The following is an 18,218-nucleotide window of genomic DNA, read 5'->3' as shown; positions in this document are numbered from 1 at the left end:
CCCCTGGCATATCGGGGCCCCCCCGCAAGCTTCATGCTGCGGTTACCTCTGTTACGCCCCTGCATATAATGAGAAATCTAGGTAGATACGAGCTACTCCAGTGCATTTTGCAAGGTCAAATTGAAGGAAAAAGGGCCCCAGGACGAAGAAGAATATCCTGGCTTGCTAACCTGAGAGCACGGTATAGAAAGACCTCAACACAACTATTCCGTATAGCAACTAACAAAGTCATCATAGCCAGAATGATCGCCAACGTTCGGAACGGACAGGCACCCTAAGAAGAAGAAGAGCTGATTCCGAAAATGTATCACATGTTGATTCAAATTGGTACAGGGTGGACAAAAATACAATAGTTTTGTGTGTGCTCATAAAGCAACGCGTTAGTTAAATTAGCAATATCAAAAATACTTATTGTCTAGCACAGCGGTTCTCAACCACCGTGTCGCGACACACTGGTGTGACGGAAGAACCTCCAGGTGTGTCGCGAGATTTACGAATACGTTTTTTTTATTTATATTTTTTTACTTGTTATAATATACCAATCATGCATATTGTTCTTGTTATGTTCTTACGAAATAAAAAATAATATGCTTAATATATTCATCTGTACTTACCTACCACTAGCAAAGATTTGTACATATAAGGGTGTCGCTAATCTGTAAGGAGTACGTTAGTGCGTCGCTGAGTAAAAAAGGTTGAGAACCGCTGGTCTAGCGGACAGAATATGAAAGAAATTATTTCTGATCAATTTAAAAGAAACATAGTAGGCTATGTTTTTGTTAAATGCCATTATTTGTTTAGTAATTTATTGATGTTAAGTGACAGTTTAGTACTACATTATTTTTGGTATTTGTGAATGTTTTAATTATTGCTTAGATTTAATTTGAAGTAGAAATGGAGTTAAGTGTAAAGCAAAGAATTGAAATACTTATGATGATTGGGTATGGAGACAGATCGCGAACTCAGATGGAAGTGTGCAAATTGTTTAATGATAAATATCCAGAAAAACCTATAACGCGTTCAACAGTCAGTAAGATTGAAAAGAAATTTCGAAAAACTGGTACGGTTGACAATGCACGGAAATCAGGTCGTCCCTCTGCAAATTCTGATACAGCATTAGATGTTTTACTTAGTTTTGAAGAAGATGCGCACACTTCTGTGCGTAAAGTTAGTCGCGATATCGGTGTTAGCAAAACAACGGTACACAAACTATTGCAGCTTGAAAAATGGCATCCTTATAAAATCAAACTTGTGCAGGATTTAAACGAAGATGATCCCGATAGAAGAATTCAATTTTGCGAAGCAATGATGGATAACTGCCACCGAGACCCTCTCTTGGTACAAAACGTTATTTTTTCTGATGAGCCCACTTTCACGTTAAATGGCGAGGTTAACCGTCAGAATTGTAGATATTGGGCAAAAGAAAACCCCAACTGGATGTGTGAGCATCATACACAATACTCGCAAAAGGTAAATGTATGGGCTGGAATTGTAAGAAATCGAATCATCGGACCCTACTATATCGAAGGTAATTTAAACGAGGCAACGTACCTTGAGTTTTTAAGGGGGTATCTCGTACCTACTTTACGTAATTTGTTTCCCAGCAGACGTAATCCTGGAGGTTTTGATGAAAGTTTATGGTTTCAACAGGATGGTGCACCTCCACATTATGCTGCAGATGTTAGAAGGTACCTAGATGAAATTTTTCCGAACAGGTGGATTGGTAGACGTGGACTTATTGAATGGCCAGCGAGGTCACCAGATTTCAATCCTTTGGATTATTTTACGTGGCGCCATCTGAAGAATGTTGTGTATCAAACGAAACCAGCAAATATTCAAGAATTAAAACAGAGAATTCGGACAGCAATAAACAATATTTCTCAAGACACAATAAACAAGGTTCAACAAGAATTTGTACAACGTTTGGGTTACTGTCAAATACAGCAAGGGCTGCAGTTCGAACATTTATAAAGTCATGTATTTCATCATATTCTGTCCGCTAGACAATAAGTATTTTTGATAATATTGTTAATTTAACTAACGCGTTACTTTATGAAAGTATTGTATTTTTGTCCACCCTGTACCAATTTGAATCAACATGTGATACATTTTTGGAATCACCTCAGCTAGAGTAATCCGAAAATTGAGACAAAATGGGGGTGTTCCATTTAAAAAAATGACGGTGACGTCATTACTCGAAAGTAATTCACCCTGTATATTAGAATATTATTTTAAAATACGGTAAAATAAAATCAAAAATCGACGTGTTTCAGGATTATTTCTTAAAATGCTCTGTTTAGCTAAAAAAGAATTTGTTCCATACTTTACGGACACAGTGTATAAACTTTTCTGAATAGTTAAACATAATTTTGTTTCAATTCTTAACAATACTAAATAAATCTCAAAAACCAGATAAACGATATGCAAAAAAAATATTTATTCTCTTGGAGTGAAAAACTTAGTTAAATAAATTAGTAAAGAAAAAAATAATTTTCAATAAAACTAATAATTAGTACTTCCTCCATTGGCCTGTATTCATGCCTGTAGGCGATTTGGCATGCTGCCGATTAACTGGTCGAGCTGGGCTTGCGGAATTATCTCCCATTCTTCATGAGTAGCATCTTTTAGTTCGCGAAGTGTAATAGGGGGATTGTTTCGCTTTTTAATGCGTGTTTTGAGGATGTCCCAAGCATGTTCAATAACGTTCATATCGGGGGAATTCGAGGGCCACTGTAATGTAGATATTCCTTCTTCCAGAAAATTGTGTACTGCTGCTGTTCGATGGGGAGGTGCGTTGTCATGCATAAACACAAATTCATCACCTACTGCCCCTCGGAATAGACGTACGACAAGATTTAAAACTTCCTCGATGTACACAGTACCAGTGACACTTCTCTCCAGAACCAGCAGTGGCGTCCTTGTACCACTCATAATACCACGCCAAACCATAATACTGCCACCTTCAAACCCGACACGCGGTTGGGCTGTTTCTAGTCGGGCTTATCGTCCTGGGGCCCTCCAAACCAGTGTTCTTCGCGAATCAGATACCAAGCCAATTTTTGACTCATCAGAGAACATTACGTTATTCCAGTTAGGACCATGTTGCACCATTTCTTTAGCCCATTGCAACCTTACTATTTTGTGTTGTTAGGTTAGTTTAGGAACATGTAAAGACCTTCTACGATACAAATTTACCGCATTTAGTGGGCGTGTTATTGTTTGCCGTGAAATATTCAGTCCTTGCAGCCTAGAAATTTCTCTGGATATACCACTTGTGGATTCCAGACGATTTCTTCGAGCTATCAATGTTATCTGCCGATCTTGTGCTGCTGTTTTACATCGACTTCTACCACTTCTGGGACGATCCTTGACGTCATTTGTCTCTTGGAATTTTTTTTTAAATTTTAGATACAGCACTCTGAGTAACATCAACAATATTCGCGATATCACTTTGACTAAAGCCCTGTTGTAACAAAGCAATTACTCTATATCTGTCAAAGTGAGATATCACGTTTCTAGGCATTTTTAAACGGCTCAATTCAAATTTAACGACGTTCTACACCTTCGGCAAAGAATTAAGGATTTGCATGAAATTTTAGTATGTTATAGTTTACTTCAAAAAACTAAGAATTGATTTTTTAAAAATTGTTTTACCGTGCCGTTTAATTACTATTAAGGGTCAAAGCTCGGGTCAAAGTTAAGTTTTAACATGGGTTTTATGGGAATTCTTAAAAAGTTAATAACTTTTGACCCAAATTTACTATTTTTAATTATTTGTGCTTAAATTAAAGGTTTTTTTGTAAGGAATAACATATTAAAAAAATGAGGATTGTTTACCGTACCATTAATAAATAAAAGTGAAAATACTGTTTCAAAATTTAACAAAGTTGGTAGTAAGATCAGCTGCACTCGTGGTCGTCAATGCGCAGACGCACTAAATACGTGTCAGCTGTCAGCAATTTACTCTGTGTATAATTCAAAGTCGATATGATGAATCATAAATAAACTGAAATAATTATTTTAAATATTAATTAAAGCTAATTGGAAGTTAAAAAATATGTAGATTATTAGAATAAAACGGTTATGAAAGTTATTTAAATAAAAAAATATATATTATATACTCATTAATATTTTTATTAAATTTATTATATTTTATTTTTATAAAGTATTCAATACTGAAACATATAAAAAATCTGCCTGTAATGCTCGAGCGAAGCTGATTCTTTTCCTTTTTCATTTTTTTGGGTTATGCATGCACGTTGCTAACTCTATACTGCATACGCCGGCGAGCGGGCGAGCAGGCATGATTTGAGTATTCTGCTATAAATGCATTGTTACCAACTTTCGCTTGCATATAAGTTTCCCCCCTTTCCTCTGAGAGGCATACCCCGCAACGAAGGTGTAGAACGTAGTTAAACACAGACTGAAATAATGTGTAAATACGCTAATCAGTTGAATGTGGCCAAAATGGGCAAAATGATACAAAAACGATTCAAAGTTTTTATCATTTTCATGTAAAAACGCTCTAAAATGAATATCACCAACAGTTTTGAAACCACCATAGGCGTAGATATATTATTTGTACGTATTCCAAACTTTTGGACATGTGTGTACACTTAACATTGAGCTTTAGCCCACTCAATGACTATTTTCCCGCAAAATTTTCTGAGCCTGCACTAATTTGTACCAAAATTTAGCTGCAGATTCTACTATCTGTAGCTAAACTAAGTTTAGCTACAACTAAAGTTGACCCTATGGGTAGGGTGGTTTTACCCTGGGGGTACCACCCTGGCCACCCCTTCTCCGTGATAAAATAAATGAATAAATATTTTTTAAAACCTCCAAGTAATCTGTTTGCATCAATTTAGTGCTGATAATCCTCGAAGCTCTAGATCAGGGGTCACCAATTATATTTCCTGAGGGTCCGTTTCGAAAACCTATGACACTTCCGGGGTCCGGAGTTAACACTACCTCTCTGGTTGTTACAATTCGGTAAACAAATCAGAAGGGTGCAGGCGAAATTTTTATGCAGAAAATTGTTTTTAAAAATTTTTTAATAAATCCAAAACATCACCTTTTTTGTTCCCGAAAATATGTTTTTAGCATTTTTGGGTCATCTTAAACAAAAAAGATTTTCTGTCATTTTTCTCAAAACTTGATAGATTTCAAGTTTTAAGCGATTTATAAACTGAAAAATGCGAAAATAAGAATTTTCGAAGGTTGAAAATTCATGTGTACATTATTAATTTTTGCGGTTGTCAAGTGCCTAAATTGAAGTTTAAACATTCAATTTCAAGATTCTGATGAGTTATCGGGGTTTATTTCAATTTCGACCGTTTGTTTTTATTGACGTATGTAATTAGCACATTGGCAATAATTAATTGAATAAATAAATAAATCATTAAGAAAAAAATATGTTAATAATAAATTATAAAATTTTAATAAATGTGAAGTATTTGTTGGGCATTTTTTGCATAAGTACGTATAATATGTATAATAAGTGCGACAGAGACGCACCATAAATTTCGATGTGCGGCGACTTAAAAGTCGAGTGGACTCACATAATTAACAATTAAAAAACAACGGTATATATTGAAGTAAGTCCCGATTACTCGTTAGAATCTTGAAATTGAATTTATAAACTTCAATTCAGGCACTTGGCAACTTGAAAACTAATAATTTACATATGAGTTTTCAAACCTCGAAAATGCGTAGGTATTTTCACATTTTTCAGATTTTAAATCGCTTATAACTCGAAAACCATCAACTCTTGAAAAAAATGACAAGAGACCTTTTTTTAAATACAAATTTCGGGGCTAAAAGGTAATTTTGAATTTGTATAAAAAGATTGTTTTGCCCGGCATCCCGGGCCCCTTCTGATTTGTTTAAGGGGACATTTTTGAACATGAATCCACAAGAAAACCGAACCAGAAAATTTGTCATTCTTTACAAAATTATCAGCGAGAAAAATGACATTTTTTATCATGTACAACCTGTCTGAAGTTTGGAGTGAGTTTGGTGTAGTGTTGCCCAAATGCAAGACCAAGACGAGACTTAGATAGTCTTGGTCTTGGTCTTGCGCCAGTACACCTGGTCTTGGTCTTGGTATTGCGCTCCCGGTCTTGGTATTGGTCTTGCAGCAAGAGTCTTGCAAGTCTCGCAGTTGCCCATTAGCATATTGCATATCTTAGAACAACGTAACAGAGTAGGTACATTTTAAGATTGAATATCATAGCCATAGGAAAAACCAACCAAATTAATAAATATCTGACACCGGGTGGGGTTTGAACTCACGGTGTAAGTGATCCGTGCCCATATTCTAACTAACTAAAGTTTATTAGAAACATGCATTTTTTAGTGTATTTGCTATTCACTATCTGTGATTTGAAAAGCATTCAATTCGGTGACAGATCTGCACAGTATGTTAATGCCAGTTCTAATTTTTATCCACTACGTTGGGTTGGACAGACCAGTATGGGTTTCAGATTTTATGGCACGTCAGCTGCTTCACAAGCAGAGTGAAACTTACTCTTCAATATCTCACTTGTTAGCCTTATATATAAGGCTATATAGCCGTATTCTTTAACAATATCGCTGGAAAAATATTGTTGCTAGACAGGTAAAGTGTCATTGTATACCGGATACCGGGTATACCAATCAAACTGTGTCTTTTTCTCAAAGTTCGCATCATTTTGTGGAATATTCCAGCATATAAAATACTGAAATTAAAACCCAACTATAGTCTAATGTTTTCTTAACATTCTGTTTTTGATTCATTCGCTTATGTTGTATAACAAAAAAGTTTAAGGGGTAATTCTAAACAAACGAGTCATGTTAAAATGACGTATGCATGACTTTTACGTATGTATGCCAATGGTGAATATTAAATTCTTAATTGTATGTCAAAAATGCGCAATAACTACCTCATAAAACTCACCAAATTTCATTTGCATATCTCAACCGGTTTTAGAGAAATAAATAAATCCTCAGTTTGTAAGAAAAATTTTAATATAATTATACTCCTATTTAATATAATTATACCCCTATTTCGGAAACGAAGCATTTGCGGACATACCCTCCTATTAGAGGTGAAACTCACAAAGTGCACTTTTTTGAGATTTTGACATTTTCATCAATTTGAACTCAATACGGTACTGTCCAGCTCTGAAGAAATCAACTGGGGCTCTATTCTAATTGCTGAGATAATTTATGGTATACTTCACTAAGTGCATGATTGTGAATTTCGGTTTCAAGGTAAAACTCATTAAAACTTATTATTGCCCTTAGTAAATTTTTCCTTACAATCTGGAGTGCCGAATCGCTAATACATATTATTTAGTGATCTTTCAAACAATACATTATTAAACATAACTGTTTATTATTTTTGTGTTCATTATCTATTCGGCGATTGATTAAAGAAATGAGCTTAAATTATTTATTTGTAGCAAATATTTTACATAATCTATTTTGCGATCAAGCAGGCGACTTGTGTGTTATATTGTATTGTTGAAACTGTATATTATTCGTGTGCATTATCTGTTCGGCGATTGATTAAAAAAATATGGGTTTAAATTTCTTTGTAACAGATAGCCTACGCTTACATAATGGGTAACATTATCTATTTTATCAATGGGAAAGTCCCCGTAGCTGGCTGTATACCATAGTTAAAAAACCATACTGAAGTAAAAACTTCTTTTGTATATTGGTATAAAAAGTTTTATTAAAAAACATAAAAGTCCTCCAAAAGGATTTGCAAAACGTTTTCAATCTGAATCAGATCATCCTCAGTGCCTAGAACGAAGTATTTCCACGTTAAAATGAATGCAAAAGGTTTAAAATTGTGACTAGGTTAAAGAAAAATGTGGCAATACTTACGTTCTGCTTCGTAAAAGAAACTAGCAACTTTTTTAAAAAGGTTACATCGATATAAATGGTTTACATAATAATTAAGTGATATTTGTAGCATAGTAATGTCAGGATTAAGATTGATGAGTTGAAGTTACTCAACATACTTTCTTTTGACGTTAGCAACTTATTCACTTCAGTGCCCAAAATTGAAACTCTAAGTCTGGTAAAAACACTCTTAGTCAATAAGTCTATTCAGCCCAACGTCATTTCTCCGATATTAGATATCCTTGAATTATGTCTGTCTCAAGATTTCTTTCAATTTAACAACAAATTTTACAAACAACCCGATGGCCTAGCTATGGGTAGTTGCTTGTCCCCGTTCCTAGCTGATGTCTTTATGGATCACCTGGAATCCAATTATATCATGAAAAATCCAGAAATTTTACACTGGTTCCGTTACGTAGATGATTGTTTACTCTTCATTTCTGCTGATCATAACTCAGCTCAACAATTACTTCTTAAAATTAATCAAATTCACCCAAACATCAAATTCACAATGGAACTAGAATCATCTCAGTCCATCAATTTTCTTGATTTATCTATCACCAGACTTAACGACCGATTCAGCTTTGGTATCTTTCGTAAACCAACCCAAACTGACCATGTCATTCATTTTTCTTCCAATCACCCTCAATCACACAAATTAGCGGCTTTTAGAAGTTTCATACATAGACTTTATTCCATACCGATGTCAAATGACTCTTTCAATACAGAACTTAACATTTTAAAACAAATAGCTGTCAATAATGGTTATGATCCCTACATAATAGATAAACTCATTCGTAAACGAGAATCTAGATTGCTACACAACTCCGCTTATCACCATGCCTCTTCTTCTTCTCCAGTTTATAGGTCACTACCATTTCACAACCCCACCTTATCCGAAAAGATCAAACGCATCATATCCAACTCTTCTGATAACATACATATCTCCTTCAAAGTTAGTAATACTCTCAATCAATTTTTAATTAATACTAAAGATACAGTAGACTACATGAATCGTAGTGGAGTCTACAGGCTGACTTGTTCTGATTGTGATGCTTCGTATATAGGTAGGACTTATAGATCACTTTCAACTAGATCTGCCGAACATTCAAAAAGAGATAATACATCAGCTTTCTACCACCACCTTAAAGTTAACAAACACCACCTTAACATCCCTGAGGGTGTCAAACTAATTCACAATATTTAGGATAGGAACTCCTTACGGTTGGATTTGTATGAGGACCTGGAGATCTCTAGAGACATGAGGACTAGCCCCAATTGCGTTAACCGCCAGACTACTTTAAATCGACCTTTTACTCCTATTCACCGACAATTATTCCCTTAACAATATTTTGATCTAAACCTCCATTCTTTTCTTTATTTTATATAATTTTGTTTTATTTTTTATCTATTTATTTATTTTTATATATTTTTGTTTCATCATTCATCTCCTTACTTTGTTTCCCTCTTTCCTTTCACCCCACTTACATTTAACATTTATTATTTCCTTACTAATCACCCATTAACACTTTCAAATATGCTCTTTTATTCTTTTCTTTCTGTTCCCCCCCTTTTTTATCTATCCCACCCTTACCACAGTTTACCTCCTTTCTCTTCCAATCTTCCCTCACACATTTTCCTTAAATCTAAGTTAGATTACCAACCACAACAAAGTTTACCTTCTTCCATTACCATTCCTCTCTCATACATTTTCCCAATCCACATAGTTACATGGCCATACCTCTTGTTTCTGATGTTTCCGGTTCCCCATGCATTTCTTGATCTGGTTGTTCTTCTTCTTTTTTCCATTTGGCAACACTACTCTCTACTTTTTTCTCTCAACAATATATCAACCTGCTTTCCATTACTGACTATAAAATTTCAAATTCTCAGTTAACCCATCCAATGAATTATTCCATCAAGATCTTTGCCTCATATTGACAATAACCCCAACTCTCAGCCTGTATTATATAAATATCATTCCAATATACACTCACACCCTAACTAATTCCTATGGTTGCCTCTTATGTTATAACTCATTAACTTCATCCATTCAGTTTAATAATAACAATTGTTTGACACATAATTCATTTTGCATTTCTGATATTATCATTCAGGTTATTCCATCTTTGACTGGATTCTTTTAAATCATAATTATAAAATTTAAAAATGTTTTATAAAAAATTTTCTGACAACATCTTTTAGGTAATTATCATTAAATAACTAATATTTTTTCAGTAATTTTAATTAAACAATTTTAATTTCAACCTAGAATATCAGGCAACCAACATCACTCGTTCTCAACTTGATTTTGCTAAACAATCTTCTCGCCTATGTGGGAAGCTTCACAATGATATACATTACTTTCATATCAGTCTGTTTGCTCCATTATCTTTTCTAGTTTTTAGTTCTCTAATTCAGACAACCAATTAAATTATAATATTTTCAATTTGTCAATAAACATTACAAACATATACATAGGCAACCAACATCACCTAGCTATTTTTACAACATTAAATACACCTTATCTTGGTACCTATCATATAGGTGGCGTACATAGAACTAATTTTCCTTTTCTTTCAAACTAAATAAAACTGTTTGCCTTCTTTCTCAAATTTAATCACCGATGACGTCACTGACTTGCATTTTATCTACCTAACACTAACAACAGTTCTTTCTGTAACAGAGAGTAGAGAGTTGCCTTATATACTTTTACAATAAAATCTAATTATTATAATTTAAATTTCAATTTTATACAGTTACTAATATATAATCCAAAAATTTTTTAAACAACAATAATAATTTGAAATTCATAACCAAAAATTGACTACCTGTCTTGTCATGTCACTTCGGTCTGATAATTGGATTGTCATCTCCTTCACTTTAGTTAGTCTGTGTCCATTGAACTGGCAAGAACCACGAGTTCTTAACGAGCAGGGAACCATGTTGCCCTTTGAGCACTCCTAGCACATTTCATCTTGTAACATCGACTTGGAGTCGCTACAAATATCACTTAATTATTATGTAAACCATTTATATCGATGTAACCTTTTTAAATAAGTTGCTAGTTTCTTTTATGAAGCAGAACGTAAGTATTGCCACATTTTTCTTTAACCTAGTCACAATTTTAAACCTTTTGCATTCATTTTAACGTGGAAATACTTCGTTCTAGGCACTGAGGATGATCTGATTCAGATTGAAAACGTTTTGCAAATCCTTTTGGAGGACTTTTATGTTTTTTAATAAAACTTTTTATACCAATATACAAAAGAAGTTTTTACTTCAGTATGGTTTATTATCTATTTTATGGTTAAGCAGGCGACTTTTGTGGCTGTCGCCGAAAATAATGGCATTTATTTTCAAACAACAAAACTTATTGTTCATTTTTTAAAGAATAGACTGTTATTTTTGATAGATCGTTAGTAGTTGTAAGTCAGCAAAATTTTGTATAGGTACCTTTGTATGTATAAAATGGATGTTGATATTTTAACAGTAACATTACTTCTGTTTCTATCACATGTGATTTTCTATAGAGGCAACTGTTTTGTATAAACTTATTTATGTACTTAATAATTATTTATTAACATTGTATTCATTACCTACTTCATTTTGAATCTCAACGTCATGATACTTTATGGAGATAAATTAATTAACTTCTCAATATCCAATAATAATTATTGTGTTCATGGAAAAACTCATCAAGTACAAAGTGTAGCTATTGAATTTTACCTCTAATAGGACATACCTATGTTTATAAATCAAATCAAACTGTCATTATTTTTCGTGCTGAATTACCCTGTAAGGTTACCATACTTATTTAAAACACCCTGCATTGATGAAAAACATGGCTAGTTAAAAAAGTACCCAAGTTTTTTATTATCCAACATAAACGAATGAATTAAAAAACAGAATGTTAAGAAAATATGTATTTAAAAACACAGTTTGATTGGTACACTCGTACCAAAAACCTGGACAATTAAGTTCAGAGCAAAGAAATCGTCTGCTGTTAAAGATGTGCAAAATATTTTATTCTCCTATATACTCCCTAAAAAGACTTTCAGTTCTAACCGCAAGACGCAAGAGTCTCGCAGGCTTAGTCTTGTTCTTGCTTAAGTCTTGCATGCTAAGTCTTGGTCTTGGTCTTGCTAAAATTAGGCGGTCTTGGTCTTGGTCTTGCGAAAACGCAAGAACAAGACCAAGACTGCAAGACCAAGACCGATTTTGGGCAACACTAGTTTGGTGCAACTGATTCTCATTGGGTAGTTGAGATATTCATCTGTTAGCTGAGATCTGTACCGATTTTTAATAAAGTTCATTCTTGATAAAACGGCTTCGCACACATAAGTTGAGTCAAACATTATATACAATTTCATAGCCAAACATTTCCAAAATTGCCAAACGCTATATTCTGAATTTAATGATGGTCCACACAAAAGTAGCTCACGGTCCGGATGCGGACCGCGGTCCGCTAATTGGTGACCCCTGCTCTAGATGACGTACCTTAGCAGTGACCCTGGGCATCAGGTGGGTACCCCGTCAAAATAGCCCCGTCGAAAAAGCTCCGACAAAATAGCCCCGACACAATATCCCGCACACAAAATAGTTCCGACAAAATAGTCCCGACAAAAAAGCTCCCTTCAGAAATCATCATGAAATAATCCCTTAAAAATACATTTTTTCGGAAATGGTAATTATCCTCTATTCAGATGTTTATCTTAACCACATTAAATAAAAATGGTCTTTTCAGAGAACTCGAACCCTGTCTTCTGTTTCGATTAAATGTGTTCTGCTTTTCGATTAAATTCAATGTTCAAGCCAGCTCCCGCCAGCCATCTGCCTCTTGGAAGTTTGAACATTTAATTTTAGCGAAAATCAATGTTTATTTGTGATATAAACATTTTTGTCTGATTTCTGACAGCAGTAAAATGTATTTTGAATTAAATAAATTACATACCCTTTACATAAATTACAAGTCCACCTCTTGCAGCAACGACTGGTCTCAATCTGTTTGGCATCGAATAAAGATGTGTTATCCTTGCTTAGGGAATAGCCCGATATTCCTCTACCAGGGCCATAACTATACCAGATTTTCTGGAGGCCTAGAGTGACGGCGAATACCTTTTTTTAATTCATCCCATAAATGCTCAATAGGATTGAGATCTGGGCTGTGTGCAGGCCATTCTAATCTTATCAATCCAACTTCTATTTTATGAGTCAATCAATGTTTTTATTTACAAAAAATGGTACAGCTCTTACAAGAAAAGAGATACATGTTCGGATAATTCAAAAACAAAATTTTAGTGATGCCTCCGGGATAATATGACCGGACTATGAAACAAAATCAGCTCTTCCATTTTTCCAAAGAACTTTTTAAAGTAAGGAGAAAATACAACGCTTCCATTCACCCCTGTATAATGCCATGCAAGCAAATTTTTGTTTTTAACGGAATAATACCAAACGACATCAATACATGTACCTACAAACTGGTGCAAGAATCTTAAAAATCGGAGCACAAATAATACAGTTATAAATTGTCAAACTTAATCAAAAATTTTGGGTGGCGGAATTGTGTGTCGGTGAGTGTATATTTTATAAAACTAAAATAAATGTTTTCTTGCACACACATACCAGGATATACAAAAAAATTAGTGGGTCACGAAGGATAAGCTCAAAAATAACCGGGCCACGGAAAAATAAGTTTGGGAAACGCTGACTTATTTAGTTGTTTTATGCTTAAAATGTAGCACTGATGGTAACCGATAAAACTGAACTTTATCATGAACACTTCGCATTCCACACTTCAAAACACAACAGAAATGAGGCATATTATTTTTAAATTAATTCTTCCAGTTTAAATGTTGAATTAATCCTTGTACAAAACAAAATTACAAAGAAACGCAACTAAAATGATCTAAAACCCATAAAAACTGATAGAATAAAATTTGTTTGCCTCCCAGCCGCCATATTGATTTAATTTTGACAGCATGTTAAAATGCCCTCGTCCAGAGGATAGATATTAAAAAATACATAGGTAAAAAATACATAAGTAAAGTAAATTGTTTGTAGCGCGACAACAATTAATTTCATTTGGGGTGCTAATTAAAGAAGCGATGGAGGGAAGCAGGATGGGTCGCCGAGATGCAAACAGGATGCCCTACTGGTGGAATGCGGACATCGGGGCACAAAGAAATGAATGTATAGCCATGAGAAGCAGGTTAACGAGAGCAAGGGGCAGAGCAGGAGTCGATCCTGATGTCATCGAGGAGATTGAGGAGGAGTACCGCGTAAGGAAGAGGGAACTCTACAGGAAAATTCGTACAGAAAAGAGAAGGCACTGGAGAGAACTGTGTGAAAAACTGGATGAGGACGTCTGGGGTCAGGGATACAGGATCGCCATGAAAAAGTTCCATGCGTACCCCTCGTATGAAATGCCTATGGATAAGAAGCTCGAGGTAACACGAGAGCTCTTTCCCGCCGGCAGGTGGCACGGAGTACGGAGGGACGAGGCAGCTGAGCGGGCTGTACCCTTTACCATGGATGAACTCGTCGAGGCGTTGGGCGCACTCAAGACACGCAGGTCCCCCGGTCTGGATCAGATATCACCTGAGGCGGTGAGGTGTCTGGGACGGGAGGAGCACGCGTGGCTTCTGGAGCACATGAATGCACTGCTGGAAGCACAGCCCTTTCCTGAGCCTTGGAGGACATCGAAGTTGGTACTGCTTCCCAAAGCTGGGGAAAAGTATCGACCCATCTGCCTTCTTCCGTGCGTCGGTAAGCTGTATGAAAGAATGCTACGGGGACGTATCGATGGCATGATTGAGAGGTCGGGAGGCTTATCCCCGAGGCAATTTGGTTTTTGTAAAGGGAGAAGCACGATTGACGCAGTCGTGAGTGTATTCGACGCATTGCGCAATAGAGGGAATGAACACCGTTGGGCGGCTCTGTTGTTGTTCGATGTTAGGAATGCATTCAATACGCTGCAGTGGAACGAGGTAATGAAGGCAATGGAGGAAAAAGAATGTCCTGGATACCTGATGAACGTGGTAGCGGAATATCTATCTGAGAGAAGAATTATGGTGGAGAAAGGCACGATTGTGGATGTGACGGCAAGTGTTCCCCAGGGATCTGTCTTGATGACACAGCACGGACTGAAACTCGCAGCAGAGAAGACCGAAGCCATCATCTTGAAGGGGAAAAGGAACAGGCAAAGTGTGGAATTACAATGTGCAGGGGCGTGTCTAATACCCAAGAAACACATAAAATACCTGGGAGTGACGTTGCACCAGAATGGAAAGTGGGGGGAGCACGTGCGGGTGGTGACCCGGAAGGCTGCAAACAGTGCGGCTGCGTTGGGGAGGGTGATGCCCAACATTGGAGGACCCAAATCCGAAAGAAGGAGGGCCTTGCACGGTGTTGTGCAGTCGATCGTCCTCTACACGGCACCAGTCTAGAGTGAGGCGGTAGAGATACAGGCCTACAGAGGGCTCATAGCACGAGCGGATAGAACAAATCTGCTGCGAGTGGCATGCGCGTACAGGACTGTGTCTGCCGCCAGCCTTGTGAGCCATCACTGGATGTGTTCCGCTGCATGTGTTGGTAGTAGAAAGAAAATAACTATATGAGAGAAGAGACGTTGAGCTCACTATGGCCGAGAGAAGACAAGAAAGAGAAAGGTCAATTGAAATATGGCAGGAAGAATGGAACAACACGGAGCATGTGGCACAGTGGACAAAGATTCTGCTACCTAACTTGAAGGATTGGATGGACTGTGGTCACAGACGACTGGATTATTTCCTGACGCAGGTGCTCACAGGACACGGGTGTTTTAGAGCCTACCTCTCTAGGTTTGGAAAGGCTGACACTGATGAATGTCTATACTGCGGACACCCGGGCACCGTTACACATACGATGCTAGAGTGCAACAGATGGATAATAGAAAGGAACAGAATGGAAAGAGAGACAGGTGTGAATTTTGTGACAGTGCGAGAAATGATTGAGAGAATGACTGAAAATAAATCTAGTTGGACTAGTATACACAACTATATCCGTGTAGTGATCAAGAAGAAAGAAGAGGAGGAAAAACAGCTGTACCAACGATAGGGGTGAGAGGGAAATATATTGTAAGTAGAAGGTAGAGGGAATAAGTTTTGATGAGACGCGAATAGGTGAGTTAGATTGTATGAGACAGACTGAGGTAAAGAAGCTCAAAAAAAAGAAAAAACATACAAACAAAAAAACATACAAACAAAACCCAATATAAAAAGGGGGAAAAGGAAGGGTATCCTTGCTTACAGTCTGTGGATAAATGAAGGTAAAGTGCTTCGGAAGCGATGTCGACCTTGCAGCGGCCATTCCGCTTTCGGAGCGCTGGATGGCAGAGGAGAGTCTGGTTTAGCGTTTAGCAGGTAGGCATTCGGCGCAGCCTCGACGACGAGAAAGTGATTTTAAAGTACCTCGGGTATTATCGCTGGGGCTACGAAGAATGAATCCTGCACTAAGGTCAGTCATGCGGCGTTCTGAACTGAGATGTCTTTTGAAGATTCCAGACCCCCCTCTTTAAAGATGGGGTGCTAAATAGGGGGCGATTTTCACATTTTTTTACCAAAAAAGGAGCTAACTTTATTTCAAGCGTAACTCTCTTTGTTTTGATGCTAGGAACGTTTATAAATAATACAAACGAAGCTTATTTTTTGAGTAATTTGCAAAAAAAAAACAGCCTGAAAACGTGTTTTTTTGTCTAAAAATAAATATTTTCAATTGCAAATAACTCGAAAAATGTTAACTTTTTTAAAAAACTCTATAGAATGAAAGTTGCTTAGAATTAGTAAATTGATTAATTTCCGGACGTAAACACGCGTTGTTTCACCCCGATAAGGAGTGACTGTCATCCAAAAGTAAAAACAACCAACGGCACAGGTTCAACTTTGAACTGGAGGGTAAGTGGTAAGTAGAAGCTAAATCCAAATTTTCATGCAATTCGGAGTTGACCCTGAAAATTACACGGTATGGCCGTATTTCCCGTTTATTTACTAGGCTATAGAGTATATAGCACCTAATACCCTAGTGCCGAGACTGCAGGTATAGAAGCAAATCTGATGTTAACAACCATATAATTATTTGCCAAAAAAAAATATTATTTTATTTATTTTGCGCCGCCCATTATTGACAAAAGAACAGACAATCAGCCGATTTTAATCTTGTCCACCTGAGATTGTAAAAACTCTACACTTCCACATCTACTGTTTCCTTTCCGGATGACATTCAAACAAACTACTACAATATGTTAACAATTCAGTTTGTTTACATTGCGATTACATAAGCATTCTATAAAAATAATTAACCTCTATCTATACTGTAATAAATAATTATTATTTGACTTGTTTTGTCTCTTTTTGTTTGATGTGGAGGTCAAGTTCATTTTATATACATAATCATAATTATTTTATTGCAATTAAATGTAACTAGTAAAACTACATAGTAGTAATTAAAACTGTTTGCGTTTTAAAACTAAAAACAAGAAATTATTTTTATTTATTTTTTCTCAAATCCTGTGTGTGTGAATAGAAGCATTGTGTATTAGTGAGACAAAAGTCAATTTTGAAAAACAGAAAAAGTGTAAATAGTGAAGTATGTATATGTGGGACAAATGAAAAAGACCAGGACATAAAAGATGACTTTAAACACAGATGACCAGGACCAGACTTAAAAAAAATATAACAAAAAAAATATTGTTATGATAATCGGAGATATGAATGACAACATAGGAACGAATAATAGTGGAAGAGAAACTGTAATGGGGAAAGAAGGATTGGGACAAATTAATGAGAATGGTAACATGTTTATAGATTTCTGCACCCAAAACAGTTTAGTCATAGGTGGAAATATATTCCAACACAAACGCATACATAAAGTAACATGGACATTAGGGTGGAGCGCTGTTATATGGAGAAAAATGAAATAATAATTTTTACAAACGCGGGGTGCAGAATCGACGCTACTGTGGGAAAGGATTGGAAAAGTTAATTGTCATTTTTTTATATTATGACTCTAACATCTGCCCCAACGTGATTCAAATTTTGAAATTTGAAAAAAAAAACAATTTTACCTACGCGGGGTGCGGTATCAATTCGCTTCTAGGATATGAATCGAAAACTTCAATAACACTTATTTCTATTTTCATCAGAATAACTGCCCCAGCGCTACTTAAATTGATCTATTTTGAATTTCGCGCCAACCCCCGGACCTAACGCTGCAACAAAAGAGTTATAACCTGTCACAGAAGTCGACTTTCACTCTACCACTTAGTTTCAATTATAAGTAAGTAG

At 36.0% G+C, this 18,218-nt stretch overlaps 1 protein-coding gene across 3 annotated transcripts in view; it reads right to left on the bottom strand.

Moving 5' to 3' along the window:
- LOC126891928 (probable ATP-dependent RNA helicase DHX35) overlaps positions 1 to 18,218 on the bottom strand; it is a 396,116-nt gene that overhangs the window by 363,182 nt on the left and 14,716 nt on the right. The window contains exon 1 of one of the 3 annotated variants that reach the window (XM_050661275.1): positions 10,725 to 10,742. The exons of the other annotated variants lie outside the window; for them this stretch is intronic. The gene's annotated coding sequence lies outside the window, so the exon portion shown is untranslated. Of the gene's footprint in view, positions 1 to 10,724; positions 10,743 to 18,218 lie in introns of those variants that run through there. 3 annotated transcript variants of the gene reach the window in all.

The sequence above is a fragment of the Diabrotica virgifera genome, chromosome 9 (assembly GCF_917563875.1).
Source record: "Diabrotica virgifera virgifera chromosome 9, PGI_DIABVI_V3a".
Classification (NCBI taxonomy): domain Eukaryota; kingdom Metazoa; phylum Arthropoda; class Insecta; order Coleoptera; family Chrysomelidae; genus Diabrotica; species Diabrotica virgifera.
This window is presented reverse-complemented; position numbering and strand designations above follow the sequence as displayed.